At 47.3% G+C, this 19,873-nt stretch overlaps 1 long non-coding RNA gene across 3 annotated transcripts in view; it reads right to left on the bottom strand.

The window, feature by feature from the left end:
- LOC130709100 (uncharacterized) overlaps positions 1–19,873 on the bottom strand; it is a 55,569-nt gene that overhangs the window by 21,915 nt on the left and 13,781 nt on the right. The gene's annotated exons all lie outside the window — the stretch shown is intronic.

Raw genomic sequence — 19,873 nt, 5'->3', positions numbered from 1 at the left:
TGGATAATGGGACATCCGGAGGAGAGGGCTGATTCTCAAACACAAACGGTCTGCCCTATGAGGCCAAACTGGGGGAGGGTGGGAGGGAGGGAGGGAGAGTGTCTGGGGGAAGAGGGCCTGGGAGCCATTCTTTCTCAGGCCAGTGTCGGATGAGGGGGCGGGGTGAGGGGGGGAGCGCTGGGAGAGATGGGGGCAGGGCATCAAATCTAGAGCAGAAGAGGTGTCGAGGCTGTGGAAGCAGGAGAGCTGGGAATGCAGGTCTGAAAAGAAACTGAGGGATGGGGGTGGCTGGAGCACGGGTAGCAGAAGGGAGATTCAAAGAGGCTGAACTGCGCTTGAGGTGGGGAGGAGACAGAGCAAATGAGGCCAAGGACTCACTCCATGGGAGCCCTTAGCTTCGACCTGCCCTCTGCCCACGATGTGTGTAGGAAGATATCCATGGGGCAACACAACTGCAGTCATCCCCCCAACTGACCCATGCTGTATTTAGGGCTCCTGCTGATGGGCCAAAGCTTTGCCTTCATACAGAAAGAACAGCACTTCCGCAAAAGGAACCAGTGAGGGACTTCCCTGGTGGTGCAGTGGTTAAGAATCCACCTGCCAATGCAGGGGACACGGGTTCGAGCCCTGGTCTGGGAAGATCCCGCATGCCGTGGAGCAACTAAACCCGTGCGCCACAACTACTGAGCCTCCACTGTAGACCCCACGAGCCACAACTACTGAAGCCCACGCACCTAGAGCCTGTGCTCCTCAACAAGAGAAGCCACCGCAATGAGAAGCCCGCGCACCGCAATGAAGAGTAGCCCCCGCTCGCCGCAGCTAGAGAAAGCCCGCACGCAGCAACGAAGACCCAACGCAGCCAAAAGTTAATTAATTAATGAATTTTTTTAAAAAAAGGAACTAGGTGAAGGCAGGGCTATTCTTGCGTGAGAAATGATAATTATACCAGTCAATTCCATCTCTTCTAAGAACCCAAGGCCTGTAGTAAATTACATAGTTACAATTCTACCCTATTCTCAATTTACCCACCAGAAAACAACACAAAATCCGACCCCATGTTTTGCAAGAGTCAGTAAATATTTATAGGACAGCTTGTACGTAGTACATACAAGGAAGTATTTAATGTGTTATATCATTTGATCTTCTCAGTAACCTTGTGATCTATTTACTAAAAAACAAATGAAGACTCAGAGAGGCTACAAGGTAGCCAGGAATCACAGGACCAAAGAGATAGTAAACCTAGGCCTGTCAATGCTGAGTAGACAGGCTTTGCATCTAGTGAACGGTGTCTACCAGGGTCCAGGATCAGGGCTTGCACGGTGCTCCATAGCCGCGTCCGGGGCCCAGAAACTGGGTAGACCAGTGCCTACAAATACGCCGCGGGGCTGCTTTTGGAGATTCTATTCTCATCCTCTCTCCTGTGCGCTTCACTCCCCGGCTGCCATCCGGTCCCCCTTCCCCTTCCAGGAAGGCAGAGAATGGAGAAGTTGAATTTCATTATTTGACGTCCCAAGTATTTGAGTGCCTCCCGTGGTGCCAAGCATTATTCTAGTTTCTGTGGTTAAGGAAGTGAACAGGACAGATTAAAACCTCTGCCCTTATGGAACTCATATTCTAGCCAGGGTACAGACATTTGTCTGAGAGATCAGGTTCTAACTGCATGGAACAGGTCCTTGCGTGGATCAGGGAGGATCTGGGGGAGAAATGGAAGTTCTGGGACTCCTAGGCTGCCGTGCAGAGACCGGAGCAGACCCCTGCTGGGTTGTCTGCTGCCCTACCTCACCAGTTGTGTCCGCTCCCATTGCTGTGGTCCAGGCATGGGCTTTGCAGCTCTGTCTGTGGACCCCTTCCCTGGTTCTCATCCCAGGATGGGCTTCTAAGCCACGCTGACCTAATTAGTGTCATTGCCACAGGATCTGGAATTGAGACTAAAAGATTCAATCTGGGCTGATCTCTTGAACATGTAAAACACCAGGAGCTAAGGAATGGCCTTTGGGTATTTTTTTATTAACAATATTTATTTTATTTTTTTTTACCATATGGACTGGAGAGCATAAAAAGTCCATTACAGAGTAAGAGGACAGAAATGGACTCAGACATAGAGATGCAGCATGGACAGACACCCTGATACCCTGTAGGCCCCGATGTTGGTATTTTCCTGAGGCCCAGCTGCTCTCCTGCTGCAGGCATAAGAAGAAAACTCACCCATTCAATGACTTATCCTTCTGTGCTTAAGCTGGCTTAAGTTGTTTCTGCTACTCAAGACCAATTCAGTCTCATCTTCAATGTAAACAAAAACTTTGAACCTCTGTTCAGGGCAGAAGCAGCAGACTTAGAATTGGCCTGATAAGATCAGGACTGGGAGTGACAATCAAACTGGTCCCTAGAGACCACGGATCACTTTTAGGACACTCTCTTGCCCCGCACCACCTCTCTTCCAAGGCCCAGGGCTAAGAGCACACAGGGAACATGCAAGTTGATCTGGATACAACCAGAGGCTGACCTTCACCCAAATCTACTCTCAGTAAAGGATCAGATTTTTGATCCACATGCATTTTTTCCTTTGCTCTAGGCCCTAGAAGGGAGAAAAGATTGTGGTAAAAGAAAAAGAAGGAGGGACTTCCCTGGTGGTCCAGTGGGTAAGACTCCACTCTCCCAATGCAGGGGGCCCAGGTTCGATCGCTGGTCGAGGAACTAGATCCCGCATGCATGCTGCAACTTAGAAGTCCGCATGCCGCAACTAAAAGATCCCGCGTGCCACAACGAAGATCCCCAATGCAGCCAAAATAAGTAAATAAATAAATTTTTTTTTTTAAAAAAGAAGGAAAAAGATAAACTACCTTCTAAACTGTGAGTCCAGTAATGGAGTGGCTGTCAGTATTGATCTTTGCAAGATCATTGCAAGCTTAGCAAGAATCAGCTACTGGGTCATAGCCTGTTTGGAAAGACAAATGTAGTCCATTAAAAAGGACCGCATATCAGCTACAGAAAGCTCCTTATTTGACTACCTTTACTCTACTCCTGACTGGTTTCCATTTGCCCTACAAGCCCCAGTTTTCTCTGGGAAGCCTTCCCCAAGGTTAGGTTAGGGACCTCCTCTCTGTTATAGTACTTCCTTAAAGTATACTCTGTTTAAGTTGCCTGTTTAAATTCCTGAGAGTAGAGACCATGTATTTTAGCTCAATACCTGGCAGATGGTAGATACTTAATATAAATTTATTCAACAAAGGACTGAATTCAGGCATTAATTTAGTGCTACCTCAAAAGTCTCCATATCTAAACATCTACAGACAACCACTCTGTGGTCATCAAAGCAAGTGTTCATTTTCTCATGTGAAGGAAGTCCAGAGGAATTCAGTCCTGGGCAGGAATGGTGGCTCCAGAAGTTATCAGGAACCCCAAGCTGCTCTGGCTTTCTCTAGCACCATCCTTAGCACTTGCTTCCTCAAGGTCCAAGAGGGCTGTGGCACGTCAGCCATCACATCTGCATTCCAGGCAACAGGACAGAGGGAGAAGGGCAAATGGGCAACAAAAGGGCATCTTGCCCATCTGAGTCTAAGCAGACTTCTTGAAAATTGCACATATAACATCCTTTTATATCTAATTGGTCAGGAAAGCTTAGAAATGTGGGCAATAAATGGGCACATTGCTGTCCCAAATAAACTTGGAATTTTATAATTCAAGGGGAAGAGGAGAACAGATAGTATGTAGGAACCTGAAGTCTCTGCCCCAGTCCCCAAGCAAAACTGTCAGAAAGCCCCCAGCCCCCTTTTAAGATAAGTTAAAATATCGGTAGATCTATAGGGAGCTCCACTTTGCTCTGTATCTCCGTTCCCTTTGATAGATGGGCTAGTAATCAATACTTTTGTCTCTGCGTAGAGAACTAAGAGAAGCATGGAAAGGGTCATCTCCTGTGCTCTGGTTCTAGTTTGCACCCATCGTTTGCACTTGCCACGGGTGGGACCATATGAAGGGTTCACCACAAACAAGCTGCAGAAAAGCTCTGTAGCAAGTGGGCAACTCTCACAGGCCTGGATGACTCAGCCGAAATGGGGACTGCCGATAATGCTGAATGAAACACAGTACACTGGGGGCCCTGCTGTGGGGTTGACAGCCTGGATCCTCCGTGTTTCAGATTCGCAGCTTGCAGGAAGTGCTCTGACAGCATGCAGGCCTGTGCACTGGGCTCCAGGACAAGAAGGAGGGGGGAAAATTTCCTTCCACCCTCTTCCTTCAAGGCAGATGGTCCCCAGTAGCCACAGTTAGAGCATCCTTCCCAGGACACGGGCAGAAGCCCCCACTACCTTGGGCTCTCTAATTAGCACTTTCTCAGACTACAGCTTGATTTTCTCTTAAATTGGAACCATCTGTATGCAGGACAACTATGATAAAGGAAACATGGGAAGTAATAACGAGCTCTGGGGTAGAATCCTGGCCCTGCCCCTTGTTTTCTGTGTTGCTTTGCTGACTTGTTTAACTCCCCCCACGAGTCCATTTCCTCAGGTGAAATAGGAATGGTAACACACCTGCCTCACGGGGAGCTGCTCAGAGGATTAAACAAGATAATGCTGGTGAATGCATTTAGCACAGTGCCCGGAGTACAATAGGTACTCAATAAAAGATAGTTAAATTTACATCTGAGAATACAGAATGGAGATAGATGGCCAAAGCCATTGTGGAGACTCAACCCCTGAACAAAGCTTCCTCTGAAATTAGAGAAATGTGCAACCCTGGTATCTTGGCTGGAATCCCAGGAAGGGATGGGCACTTAACCACGGCAAGCCAGCTCCAGCCCCAGACACCTGGCTCCAAAGGGCAGGGGCCACTCCCCAGCCAAGGGCAGGGCTCAGGGAATGGATTCACATCTTGTTCTGGGGACACTGCACTTGGAAAAACATTATTGATTCTGTGGTTCAGATTGCAAAGAGAGGAAGAAAGACTGAATGCTATTACATAAAGCACGTAGGTCCACTGTGCTTTCCACTTTAATCATTTTCATTAGTGTCTCTTAAAACTATCTCAGAGATAGCTTATTCCCATTTAGGAAGGGCAGAAGGTAGAAGTAACTGGCTGAACAGCATGAGGCCAAGTAGCAAAAGTTAAGAGTTCATGACCCCCAGATTTCCAGCACGTTGCTTACTTAACTCAGTAAGCTCCATCAATCCACTTGGTGAATGCCTGGCAGGGCCTCTGCAGTCGGTGCACTCATCGCTCACATCGGGCGCTCATAATCACGGGAGAAAGGCAGAGGCCGAATTCTAGGGTATGTGACTGTTTTCCCTCACAGCTTAGGATAAGAGGTGAAAAGCGACCCTTCCGACCAAATCACCAGTGGATCTGACTGCCAGCAAGTCCTGGAGCGGGGAGGTTGGAACTCTTCCAGGACAGATGTCACACTATAGAGCTCTGGAGATGCGATGGGGGCGGAGGAGGGGTAAGAGAGCCAGAGGCAGCCCCTGTCTTCAGCAGGTGGAAGAAATCACGGCTGGAGTGTGGCCCCAGTGAGGCTGAGGGGGGTGGGTGGAGGCAAATCCAGGTGCCGCGCTAAAGGCGCACCTACTGTGCGCTGGGCCCTGTCTCATTACCGATATTAGCTCATTCTCGGCTCTGACTCTAGGAAGCAGGTATGATCGTTCTCCTTTTCACAGAGGCTGGGCCTTGAACTCAGATAACCTAGCTCCTGATTCTGGAATCTCCACAGTCGTCACTTAAGCTGCCTCTCAGGACAGCACTGAGGGTGAGTCCGCGGAGCCGAGTGTTGGGCTCAGGCTCCGGGGACGTGCGCCCCTCAGGGAGGAGGCCTGGCTTGCCCTCCTCCCCCGGGGGGGACTCATGCCTTTGGTCAAGGCAGCCTTACGATCCGTCCCTGCCACCACAAGCAGAGACACTCTTGGCACACGGCACCCCGGGTCGGGTCAGTCTTCGGGGGACAGGATGCTGAGTGCGCCTGTCTTGAGCTGTGCAAAGAGCACGGAGAGCCCACTGGGCCTGATCGGCGAGGGGATCGGGAGCACGACGGGGCCAAGGGCTCCTCCTCCGTTGTCAAAGCCTGGGGGCGCCTGAAATCAGTCCCAAAGCTCAGGCCTGACCCCGTGCCTTCCCGGTCCCGGAAACAGAGCTCACTGATTCCAAAGAACGCATTTCATTTTATTCTGATTCCAATACCAAAGCAGCCCCCTCTGCTCACGGAGGCAGAGCCCCTTCCTCTCTCTTTTCCAGAAAAATCCCGAGCAACAGCTGCTTTGGATTCTTGCGTTGACCCCGCATGGGAGCTGCTCGTGTGGCCCCAGTCTCTAGGGGTTTCAGACAAGGAGAACACCTGATCGGGAGCCTTCGGGAGGATTCTGAGGGGTGGCAGGTCTGCCTCTGCTGCGTGTTCATTAACCCCTGGGGTAAAAACTGATGAGTCACCACCGTCTAACGCCAGTTGTCAAGACAGGCCTCAGCAAGCAAGCAGCTCGTGGGGAGGCGTCCTGAGTCAGCTGGGAAAGGAAAGCTGCCGGGCCCGTTGACCTAACTCAGGCGTGTGTCATACTCTTCCTGTTCTCTGGCATCCTCTGCTTCCTCCTAAGCCCTTTTCTCAGCCAGGTGCCTTGTGCGGTGTAGACAGCGAGCAGGACAGGAGGACAGGAGCCGCTGAGCCGAGCAAGCAGTGGTCACTCTCTCCTGTCACACCCGCCGGCTTACAAGTCCAGACACAGGTGCCTGCCCCTCCCAGTGGGACACGCCAAATCTTCTGTAACATTTTAAAACAGCCATGGAAATGCCAGATGACAAAATTTCCCTTGGAGATTGAGAAATTGCGATTTGGATGATGGCAGAATTCTGGAACTTGTGACAGATTTGCTTCCCAAGGGAGAGGGCGAGGTGAAGGCACTGGGCCCCCATCCCAGGTCAACCAGCGGACCTCATCTCTTCTGTTTTATAGACTGACATTGGGCACAGATTTGATCTGAAAGAGTTCCTTTTCTTTAAAAATGTTGATGGAGGGACTTCCCTGGCCAGTGGTTAGGACTCCGTGCTCCCAATGCAGGGGGCCCAGGTTCCATCCCTGATTGGGGAACTAAGATCCCGTATGCTGCATGGTGCAGCCTAAAAAAATTTTTTTAAATGTTGACAGAGCCCTGTCCGTTAGTAGCTATGAAGAGTTTTGAAAAAGGAAAAACCAGAGAGGGAGAAGTAGTCACTCCCTGGGTGAGAGGTAAGGCTAAAAAAGTCGTCTGGGCCTCAGCAGGGCACCTGTGAAGGGGTCGCTACACCACCTGCTGGTTCTAAAAGAGGCAGATTCTGGCCTAATGGACTCCTTAAACTCTCTTCTTTGGGAAATCGGAAGATCACAATTTGAAGTATCAATCCGAGGTAACAATCACATATAGAAGAGTCCTACATAATCCAGAGCTTTAAAAAATGTGAAATTAAGTCATGAATGCCTGGCAGCTTCTAGACTCTTCTAGTCCTGAAAGACACCACCCAAGGATGCTTCAGAGTCAAGCCCAAGAGCAGACAGATGCTAATAAGGCTGATTTGTCCTTTTCTCTCTTCTCCTGGGCGTGTGAACCTCTGAATACAGAAAACCAGAAAGGAGCACCTCAACCCATTTCGGTGGTGGCCTCCTTTAGAGTGAAATGTGAGGCCAGGGCTCCAACCTGCTGCTGTCCTAAGAATTCCCAGGAAGGCTTTGTGCTGTGACCTGGATGGCCGTCCGGATTGCCTTGGCTGGGCTCTCCTTCCCTCAGGGTCCTGCTGCTATCAGTTGACTGGTAACGTTTCCTTTCACTGCCTTTTTCAAACTGCTGGGTGAGTGCCAAGCGCTAACTTTGCAGGGTTCATTCAGCCCAGGGCTGGATCTTTTCAGCAGTGTAGGAAGGTTATGTGTTTGCAAATCAGCATAGTAGGGCAGAGTGATTTGGAAGCCATTTCATTGTTTCACTTCATCAAACTCCTACTCACTGGGAAACTCTAAAGCAGCGATATGAAACCTTTCTGGAGTTGTGACACCCTATTGTCACTCATTTCATCTCATCAAACACCCACCCCTCTTAAAAATGCCATGAGGCATGTATTTATTTTTAAGATTAAGGTGAATTAAAATTGGAAAATTACCTGAGAATTTTCTGGCACTCTAGCAAAAAAGATTTACCAGAGGTGTTTAGAAATCAGAACTAGGGATCTGTACTGTACACAAGGAAGACATGTGACCAAATTGAGACGTTGGAGAAATTTTTCTTTGCTACCTCTCTCCTCCCACCACACGACTCCTTTCTCCAGTGAACACCCCCTCCCCTGGAATCCATGCCCTCTTGCTGCCCTGTACCTCCTTTCATGGTACTTCATGCAGGACTGGCCGTTCCCTGGACCTGTCTTCTACTCTTTCTATCAACACTTATCCAACGCCAACTCCTGCAGGTGGCTCTTGTAGGCTAGTTGCTGGGGGGAAAGAAAAGCTAATAGCTTCTAAGTTCTCTTCCAGCATGAAAATTTTTGCAGGGTTAATTGTGTTGAAAATGAATCCCTCCCAGGGATATTTGTAATTTAACTAGAGATAATATCATACCCAAAAGAATTAATTTCCAGTGGAATTTCAACAGGTAACAGAAATGGCCAGTGGAGAGATGAGAGATTAGCCCATCCTGCTTTGTGGTAATGCCCATCCTAGCCATGCAAGCCTTTGCTTTGGGATAGTATAAAAGGCACTGAATAAGAGTCAAGTGACCTGAGTCTATTTCTGACTCAACCCTATTCAACCAATATTTACTAAGCACCTACTATAGGCCTGGCATTGGGCTAGGCTCTAGGAATCCAAAGATGAATGGGACACAGTCCGTGTCCTCAGTGAACTCCTAGTCTGTTAGGAGGCAGCTATTACCATGATGAATGTTCCCGCAGCAGTAGAGACAAAACGCTATGGGAACACAGAAGAGAGGATAATTAATTCTGCCTGGAGAAAGCCACAGAGAATTAATGTTTGTGTCGGGCCTTTAAGGATTAGAAGGACTTCAGCAGACTGAGCAACAGTGAGAACAGTGGGGGAAAAACACTGGAACGAAGGCACAAGGAGGTGGTTGCTGGTGGGGGAGGGGGGGTCCAGACATATGGGACACAAGAAGGGAAGGGGCAGGCATGAAGCTGAAAAGCGAGGATGGGGCCAGAGTTTGGAAGGGCTGTCAGTGCCTTACTCAGGAATGGAAACGGTACCCTTCAGACTGTGTGGAGCCATGAGAGTTTTGAACTTTCACGGAAAGACACATTCAGGACACTGCCACCTTCTCACGGGCAAGAGGTATGGCGGTTTTACCCGAGGCTGTGAGGATGGAGAGGAGGGAAGGAGATGCTCTGAGGATAGAATGGCTGCATATGATTGGCAGCTTAGATGTTGGAGGTCAAGGAGAAGGCGCAGTCACAAGTGACAGATGAGGCCTCCTGCACGGGCTTCTAAGAGGTGGGGAAGCCAGTAAGTGAAGACAGGAGCAGGAGCCCACAGGAGATAATAATGAGCTTGCTTTGGGGCCTGCTGGCTTAAGAGACCAGGGTGTGGAGTGAAGGTGGCTGTCGGTGTTCCTGCAGAGGATTCTTCTGTTGTTTATGATGTGGGTCCTCTAAGAGGACACCACGTCCTCCTGGTGTCTGTGCCAGCTACGTGCCCACACCCGCTCATCTCTGACCTGGCCCTTCTTCTGATGCCGTCATGTCTTCCATCAGCCAGCAGGAGTTTTGTGTGCTGGAAGGGAACTTGGAAGGTATTAGGTCCTTTCCAAAGTGACAACGAGCCTACAGGAGCCACCTGCACAAGGAGTTGGCATTGGATAAGTGTCAATAGGAGTGTTGGAAGGAGACAGGTGCAAAAGTAGACAGGTACGAACAAGAGCCCTGGCACTGCCGCTGCCATTAACCAGAGTCCAGGCCAAATGAAGCTTCTGGAAGCTCAGGTCCTCCTTGAGTACAGACCTGCTTCTTCACTTTCTAGATGCTAATCTACCCTCCCTCCACTTATCTCTTGTTTTCACTTTGTCTTTCTTAAGTAATATTCTTGCCTGGGGAACTATGTTTCCAAAGAAAACTTGTGATTTCCTTCTGTTTATTTCAGCATGAACATTGCTTAGTGAAAACCAATGTTCGTTTATGAGCTAGAACTCTATTGTGGAGATAAAGTGGTTTGGGAAGCGTTTGGGCAATTAGAAACACATCTCAAAACCCCTAAAAAGGGCTTCCCTGGAGGCGCAGTGGTTAAGAATCCGCTTGCCAGTGCAGGGGACACAGGTTCGAGCCCTGATCCGGGAAGATCCCACATGCCGCGGAGCAACTAAGCCCGTACGCCACAACTACTGAGCCCACGTGCCACAACTACTGAAGCCCGTGTGCCTAGAGCCCATGCTCTACAGCAAGAGAAGTCACCGCAATGAGAAGCCTGTGCATGGCAACAAAGAGTAGCCCTCCCTCGCCACAACCAGAGAAAAGCCCGCATGCGGCAACAAAGACCCAACGTAGCCAAGAATAATAAACAAAACAAAACCAAAAATAAAACCCTAAAAATGTGCATGCTCTTTGACTTGGTAAACCCACTTTGAATTTACACTAGAGTAGTAGTGGATGAGTGCACAAATATGTATGTATGAGATTGTTTATCATGCTTATTATAGTAAAAAACTAAGATATAACCTAAAATTCCAAAAATAAGAGATTAAGTAAATTGTTCACAATTATCTATATAATGGAATTTTATAAAAATTAACTCATTAAAAACGACAATATAGATCAACATTTGCTGACAACTAGAAAGCCAGAAAGATGTTCAAGATTTATTCATTTAAAATAATAGATTATATAAATGTATTATGTAAAATTTTTAATAAAAATATCTGGAGGGGCTTCCCTGGTGGCTCAGTGGTTGAGAATCTGCCTACTAATGCAGGGGACACGGGTGCGAGCCCCGGTCTGGGAAGATCCCACATGCCGCGGAGCAACTAGGCCCGTGAGCCACAGTTACTGAGCCTGCGCGTCTGGAGCCTGTGCTCCGCAACAAGAGAGGCCGCGACAGTGAGAGGCCCGCGCACCGCGATGAAGAGTGGCCCCCACTTGCCACAACTAGAGAAAGCCCTCACACAGAAACGAAGACCCAACACAGCCAAAAATAAGTAAATAAATAATTTTTTAAAATATATCTGGAAACCAAAATCAGCAAAATATAAATAATAATTATCTAGAGCACAGTGGGAGGAATTTCTGTTGGTTTAATTATTTTTCTTCCTGCTTCTCTTTATTTCCTAATCTTTCTACAACTAGTATTGCTGGCATAAATAAATATCTTTATCTCTTTCAAATGTGCAAGGGCCAGTTTATCAGCTGTCTTCCCAGACTGAAGAGCAAAGGAAGAACAGAAAAGCTGTTGGAAAAAAAAAAAATCTATTAAAAGAAAACAAGTGGCGAAATTGGAAATTATGGGCTACAAAGTATATTTTCCAAAAGGATCTCCCTTTCCCCTCCCATGCACCCTCTGGGGGATTCTTTGGAACTGGATACTCTCAGGTCATAGTCACATAGAGGATCATATACAGGGTCCTTTTAGACACAGTTCCACTTTGCCCCCCAACTTTTCCTAATATTTTAGCTCTTCCACAGTCTCTCAGATATGAAAACCACTCAAGATCTAATTTCTTACCTTAAAGCTATTATTACTTTTTAATTCTATTTTGCTCTGTGCACTTTACCTTCTAAACTGGACATGTTGCTGCAGGGGATGAGTATTCGTGAAGAGAGTGGTCAGGTGAGGGCGATCAGGCCTGAGAGTGATAAACATCAGCAGAAGCCAAAGGGATGCTGGGAAACAGGCTTGTATAACATGGTCAGCTCTAACTGGTAATCATACGTATGCAAAATAAGATACTATTATTCTCACCTCTGCAACTGAGGGGGGAGAAAAGATAGGATCCAGTGTTGGCAGTAATGCAGGGAAACAGACTTCATAGGCTGCTGATGGAAGTGTAACCGGCTACAAGCTTTTCTGCAGGGCATTGGCAATGTGGATTCAAAGCTATCCACAGGTGCATACCTTTTTTTTTTTTTTATAATGATATCTAGCTATCTCAGCACTTTATTATTATTATTATTTTTTTTTTTTTTAATTTTATAGCTACTTTATTTATTTATTTATTTATTTTTGGCTGTGTTGGGTCTTCGGTTCGTGCGAGGGCTTTCTCTGGTTACGGCAAGTGGGGGCCACTCTTCACCGCGGTGCGGGGACCGCTCTTCATCGCGGTGCGCGGGCCTCTCACTATCGCGGCCCCTCCCGTTGCGGGGCACAGGCTCCAGACGCGCAGGCTCAGTAGCTGTGGCTCACGGGCCCAGCTGCTCGGCGGCATGTGGGATCCTCCCAGACCAGGGCTCGAACCCGTGTCCCCTGCATTAGCAGGCAGACTCTCAACCACTGCGCCACCAGGGAAGCCCAGGTGCATACCTTTTGACCCAGAATTTCTACCTCTAGAAATTCATTTTAAGGAAATAATCAGAGATGTAATTATATGCTTATCTATAAGAATATTCATCAGTTTTATAATAGAAAATTTTAAGAAAGAATAAGTTTCTATCACACAGATCTGTGCTCAAATCACAACTTACTAGGTGAATGAACCTGGGCAAATTTCTCAACTTTTTTAAGCCTCAGTTTCCTCATCTGTAAAATGGGCACAATAATAGTACCTTCTCCTAACCATTTCCCCAGCCATGACTCACCATTTCTCTACTTCTCTTGGCAACAAAACTCCTCAAAAGAGTAGGCTATCTGCACTCTCTTTGAAATCGGCTCCCACCAGTTTCTTGCCCTCGCCACTCCAGTGAAACTGATGTTGTCCAGGTCACCAATATTGACTAAATTCAACGAACAATCCTTGGCTCTCATCATAATTGGGCATAATTCAGCACAGTTGGCCCCTCCTTCTGTGACATACTTTTTTCTCTTGGCTTCCAGGACCCTATACACTCCAGATTTTCTTCCTACCTCACATTGGTCACTCCTCCATCTCCTTTGCTGTATCTTCCCTTTTCCCTGCCCTCTTAAGGACAGAGCACCTGAGACTCAGTCCTTGGTCTTCTCTTCTCCATCTACACTCCTTCACCCTCCCTTGATGGTCTCATCCAGTTTCAAGATTTTGAATAATATCTGTATGCAGATGATTCTAATGTATATCTCCATTCCAGACCACTCCCTGAAATACAGGCTGGTTTTTCCAACTGACTACGCAACATCTTTATTTGGATGTCTAATAGGCATCTCAAAATTAATATACAAAACAAAATTAACATCCTTATTTTCACTCCCCAATTTGCTCCACCCATGGCATTCCTCCCTCAATTCCGTTCATCAGGCTTTTCAGAACAAAAACCTTAGAGTCATCCCTAATTCTTTTTGTTTTTTTCCCTGTCATACCCTACATCCAATCTCTCAGAAAATCTGTTGCCTCTACCTGCAGAATATATCTGGAATCAGATCAGCTTTTACCACCTTCACCACTACTAGCCTGATCTGAGCCACTATCCCCTCTCACCTGGGTTACTGAAATGGACTCCTAATTAGTGTCCCTGTGACCATCCTTGCTCTCCACCACTCTTTTTTTTTTTTAAATCAACTGATTTTTAAAAATTAATTAATTAATTAATTTATTTATTTATTTATTTTATTTTTGGCTGTGTTGGGTCTTTGTTTCTGTGCTAGGGCTTTCTCCAGTTACGGCAAGTGGGGGCTACTCTTCATCACGGTGCGCGGGCCTCTCACTATCGTGGCCTCTCTTGTTGCGGAGCACAGGCTCCAGACACGCAGGCTCAGTAGTTGTGGCTCACGGGCCTAGTTGCTCCGCGGCATGTGGGATCTTCCCAGACCAGGGCTCGAACCTGTGTCCCCTGCATTAGCAGGTAGATTCTCAACCACTGTGCCACCAGGGAAGCCCCCTCCACCACTCTTTTCTCAAGACAGCAGCCTGAATGATTCTTTTACATTTTAAGTTAGATTATGTCACTTTTCTTATCAAATCCCTGCAATGGTGTCCACTTGGAGTAAAAAGCCAAATCCCAATGAGGGCTTTCAAGGTCCTCCATGATCTGGTTTCCTGATATCACTCTAATCTCATCTTCCACCACTCTCCCCATTCACTCCCTTCCACTTCCACTACGGCCACTTTGGCTCTTTTGCTGTTTCTTACCCACACAGACATTCCTGCCTTTAGGGCTTTTGGAATAGCCACCCTTTTGCCTGGAATGATCTTCCTTCTTATTCCTTTGAAGTCTGCTCAGGTAGCACTGTCACATGATGGGTTCCCCAGAGGGCAGCCTCGGAGCTGGAGATTGGCATGCAGGAATTTTATTTAGGAGTGCTCTTGGGGTCAACTCCCACATGAGGGAGAGGAAGAAGCGGGGTTGGTCTGTCTCAACAAAGCTGTAAGCCAACCCCACACGGAGCTCTGAAGCTGGTAGAGTTAGCGTGAGGGGCTAAGACACTCTCTACCTAATTCAACCGGACATTGGATTGAATTGACCGTTGGAAGGCAGCTGTAGGGAAGGGACCAGGCGACTGTCTTCAGCAGAGGCAGTTCCAGAGGAAGGCTGACAGCTGAGGGATGTCTGCTGGCCGCACTCCCAACAAATTGGGTGAATAAGGTCATCAGCCCTGATGCAGATCATGGGCGGTGCATTACAGCATCCATTATAATCCACCCCTTCTGTGCTCAGATCTACTACTTGATAGAAGTTTGGGGAGCAGCTCCTCCAGAGTTCCAGGAGGCTTCTTTCTGAGGGGAAACTTACAAGAGAGAGGTTAAGGGGATGAACCATAGCCCCTGGCATGGCAGGTTGTCTTGGGGCAACAGCTGAAATTTATTTTCTCTCCTTCCCCGTATTACCATTCTAGAGTCCCCTCACCTGCAAATAGCACCTTTGCTGATCTAGGTGGCTTACCTGGTGGGTGACCCAGCCCCTCATCTCTGATGGTTCTGTTCCCTGTCACCATGCCCTTCTCAGCCATAGCTTCTAGACTTGTCCAGCAGCTGTCAAAATTGGGTGAGGAAGTGTCGAGTCACCCAAATGGATCCCCTGCATGCCACATTGTTCTTCTTGCCCCAAGTGTGGAATAGCCATCCTGCCTTCTCTACTGGTCAGGGTCTGTCACTCCTGCCAAGATGGGGACTCCTCCTCTTGACTGCTTGTCATGTGGCATGAAGAGCCTGAAGTTCCCAAGGGGCAGCCATAGCTTATAATTCAGTGAGAATTTTTCTGTGTCCCTTAGTGGAAGCATTTCTTCTTTTATAACCAGGATCTCTAACCCTGCAGATCCCAGAGCTGCAGAGACAGGGAGCACAAATTCCCTGAGTGGATCATTGAGAGTGATGGTAAAAGGAGTCATTCTTTTTTTTTTTTTAGGCTTTTTTTTTTTTTATAATTTTTCTTTTTTTTTTTTTTTTTATTCACGTTCTTTTATTTATTTATTTATTTATTTATTTATTTATGGCTGTGTTGGGTCTTCGTTTCTGTGCGAGGGCTTTCTCTAGTTGCGGCAAGCGGGGGCCACTCTTCATCGCGGTGCGCGGGCCTCTCACTATCGCGGCCTCTCGTTGCGGAGCACAGGCTCCAGACGCGCAGGCTCAGTAGTTGTGGCTCACGGGCCTAGTTGCTCCGTGGCATGTGGGATCTTCCCAGACCAGGGCTCGAACCCGTGTCCCCTGCATTGGCAGGCAGATTCTCAACCACTGCGCCACCAGGGAAGCCCAAAAGGAGTCATTCTTGCTTCTACCTCTTGGTTCCCAGATTGAAAAAGGATGTCGCCAACTTAGCAATGCCTTCAAGTTGATGCTTCAACAGCCTATTCCTTCACTCTCTCTGACTAGATAGTATGATGTATGCCTATGGTCATGGGCCTACATTTGCACCTCTTTTACTGCAAAGTGAGTCCCTTGGTTTAATACAATGTTACGTGCGATCTGATGCTGGCAGATTGGAACACTCTAGAAGCACTTGGATGGCGGTACTGGTTGAGGCCCTGCATGGAGAAAAGGCAAAGTCATCAATGGAATATCTAAGTCTTGCAACATTAATTGCAAAAAAAAAAAGAGAGAGAGAGAAAGGAAGGGAAGGAAAGAAAGGAAGGGAAGGAGGGGAAGAAGAAAGGAAGGAAGGAAGAAAGAAAACTTTAAAATAGAGCTGTACTTCCTCATCAATGAACTATTATACTTTGTAACTACTGAAAACTATGTTCTAGAAGACTAGTTAGTAACATAGTCTGTGCTGTTATGTGAGAAAAGCTGTTTATAAAACATTTTATACACAAAACAATCAGTACAATTTGATTTTGTAAATCTATGTGAGCATAGAAAAATATTCAATAAATGGTAGTTGTTATATTCTACATTCATCTATTAGGGCCCCAGCGCTTTTCTCATACATTGAGTAAGCTATAAATTAAAGTCATAACACATTAATCATTTATGTGTCAGAATTTAATGCAAATGTTCTCCATCTTTTATCTCTTCGTTTGCACGGAAGTTTTAAAATTTAAAATATTCAAATCTGTTCATCTTTTCCTCACTGATAGCTTCTCTTGCTTTAAAGCCATGAAAAATTGTCATTCCTGCACCGACCTAATAAATGTTATATTTTCTGCTAGTCTTTCTATTTAAAAAATTTAATTGCTACTCCTTGCAAGGTAGCTGGTTGGTTTCCTCAGGGATGATAGCAAAGAAAAGACTCAGAGTTGATCTCTGTTGCTGGCAGGTTGGACATATACCACAGTAGCTAGATCAGCCTTGGTGAGGGGAATCCCATGCTGTTGGGCTCATGCATAGCCTCTGTCCCTCACAATATGGCTACTCATGCACCCAGTGTGCCAGCAGATATGACAGAGGTGGGTTGACTTTAACGGGCTGAGTCAGTTTTGCCTACCGCGTTGTTTAATTCTTCTTCTTTGGTAATTACTATCTCATAGGCATGCTAGCCAACGACCTTCACCCTGCATGCCAGTTCCCACATGTCCATCCAAGTGTCTCCACCACAGACTTCCTTATCCTGCTCTTCAACTCTTTCTCTTTCAAGGCCACTGACCAAGCCGTTCACCACTGCCCATGAGTTTTTATGTATTCCCAAACCCAAGCCACTTCTTTCTTTCACACAAATTGGATGACAGATTCAGTGCCTGAAGGTCTTGCCATTGAGAGGATTTCTCTTTCCATTGTCTTTCGGATCACCCCAGAATGATACTGTAGTGCAGCTACCCATGCATTTTCAGCTCGTACCCACATATCAAGACAGCTCATCCATGAACCTCACTAAGGATTTTCCCTCCTCCGTTAGCTGGTCATCATCTGGTATCCAGGGATCCACATGGAACCGTGGGAGTGAGCTGAGGGAGAGGGGCTGGTGCAGCAGTGATGGGTGGCCTGTGTGTCTGGGTCACCAACTTGTGTAGATCACTTATACCCATCATTCCTGCTCATGGTTGACCCTGGATGCAGCATTTCCGTCTTATGATGAACTACTTCTGGGACTGCCTGACCTTATGATTCCAACAGCTCTGACAGAACCCAGCTCATGCTGAGCAGTTCTGGCTTCCTGGCCACTTGTTGTCCCATGGTCAGGTGTCTGTCTCTATTAGGGCCTAATAGCATGCCAGGAGCTTTCTAGAAAGGTGTTTAATTCTCTACAGCAGATGGCATGGCCTTGCTCCAGAACCCTGGGGATCTGCATTGTGATTCTCCCATCGGGACTTGTCATAAATTCCACATGATGTCTTTTTCTACCACTGATACCTCTAGGAACATAGGGTCTGCCAGATCATGTGGCCCAAGTAGCAGGACAGCTTGCACTGCAGCCTGGACATTCTCTGCAGAGCGCTTTCCTGCTCTTAGCCCCACTTAAAGCTGACAGGCTTTCATGTCACCTGGTATATGGGTTGAAGTGATATTCCCAGGTTTGGAATATGCTGCCTGTGAAACTCAAAGAGGCTTAACAGGTGTTGGATTTCCTTCTTTGTGGTGGGAAATGCAAGAGCCACTAATATATACTTTACTTTGGAGGGGGAATGTCTCAGCATGCCCCAGACCCCTAGACCCCTAAAAACATTACAGACATGTGAGACCTCTGAATCTTCATAAGGTTTTTCTCCCACTCTCTGGGATGCATGTGTTACAGAGGTCTCTAATGAGCTAGTCACTCCTTGCTCATCTGGTCCAACTAGCATGATGTCATCAATATCCAACCAGTCCAGGTCTCTTGGGACCACATAATGCCAAGAGTGGGAGCATTAACATAGCCCTGAGGCAAGACTGTAAATGTAGGGACTTCCCTGGTGGCTAGTGGTTAAGACTCCGTGCTCCCAATGCAGGGGGCCCGGGTTCGATCCCTGGTTAGGGAACTAGGTCTCACATGCATGCCGCAACCAAGAGTTAGCATGCCACAACTAAAGAGCCAGCGAGTTGCAACTAAGGAGCCCACCTGCTGCAACTAAGACCTGACGCAACCAAATAAATAAATATTAAAAAAAAAAAGGACTGTAAATGTATATGTTGTCTGTTCCAAGTGAATCAACTGTTCTGATCCTCTTTCTGGTAGGGATAGAAATAAATGCACTCATTGGTTCCCTGGCCACGTATTATGTACCTGAAGATATGCTAATTTGCTCTAGCAAAGATATAACATCTGGCACAGCAGCTGCAGATAGGTCTACTGCTTGGTGGACTACAGTAATCTCTTGTCATCCTCCAGGATCTGTCTGACTTTTGCAGGGTGCAGACTAATGATTAAATGGAGACATGTTGGCGACCACCAGCCCTGTATCCCTTAGGACTCTGAATTGCCTTTGTAATTACTTTGTATGAATTGCTATCATCCTCCCTGGGATGCACTATTGTTTTTTATTTACTATCTTGGCTCATGGGGGGCAGGAGTGGTGCAAGAAAGGGAGTTTCAAAGGCCTTTCCACTAAATAGCTTTTATTCCACAGGCCAAGGAACCAAGACATGTCCATTCAGAGACTAGGGAAGTGACCACCTGGTAGGCCCATGGACCCAGTGGGCACACTGGGGGCCAGACCTGGGCCAGCCTCCACTTACTAACTGGCCCCCATATGCACCCACTCTAACAGGGATCTCATGAGGATACTTCAGGTATCAGGGTCTCAGCTCAGACCCCATGCCCAACAGTCCTTGAAAGAGTATTCCCTTTTCTCAGTATCTGACTACCCAAACAAGTAGCCACAGTTCCCTTTTGGGAAAGGTTTGGGCAATGCCTCCATGTACATCACCATGGTGTTACAGGGTACTTCCTACTGGGGACCTGACCTTTCTTTCAATGCATGAGTTCTAGGTCTGAAAACTAGTTCCTTCCTGGAAACTGAGCAAGGGATCGTGGCTTTTTATTGGGGCTGCCATCCTTGGATTACTCATCATCAGACTGAGCAGAACACTTTTGCCCAATTACTTCTGTTGTGTTCTGTTAACCATCTCCACAACTCTCTGGGGGCCAGAGTCCCCTGCCTGCCACTCCAGCCTTGCTACTCATTAGGATAATTGCATCCACCTGGCTACTGAGGGTGAGATGCCACATCTGGTCCCTGTTGTTTCAGGGTCCTATCATCCCCACTATCATTAGTGAGCCGGGTTCTGTAACGGCATCTCCTACCCTTAGCCCTGGCCTATAGACTCTTAGTGACACTGGTGCCCCTCTCACACTCACCAGGATACCTCTTACGCTTTGAGGTATCCTCCAGGCCTTCCTATGGGACACAGCCACCTGGCAGGCTTTTCTGTTGCACATAGTATATCAGTTCTAACGTGCCCACTTCTCTGAGCCTTTTATTCCCATCTTCCATCATCTGCCACGGCTATTCTGGCATTTCTACCTC

The sequence above is a fragment of the Balaenoptera acutorostrata genome, chromosome 1 (genome assembly GCF_949987535.1).
Source record: "Balaenoptera acutorostrata chromosome 1, mBalAcu1.1, whole genome shotgun sequence".
NCBI classification, from domain to species: domain Eukaryota; kingdom Metazoa; phylum Chordata; class Mammalia; order Artiodactyla; family Balaenopteridae; genus Balaenoptera; species Balaenoptera acutorostrata.
The sequence above is the reverse complement of the archived record's forward strand: the minus strand, read 5'-3'. Positions and strand labels throughout refer to the sequence as shown.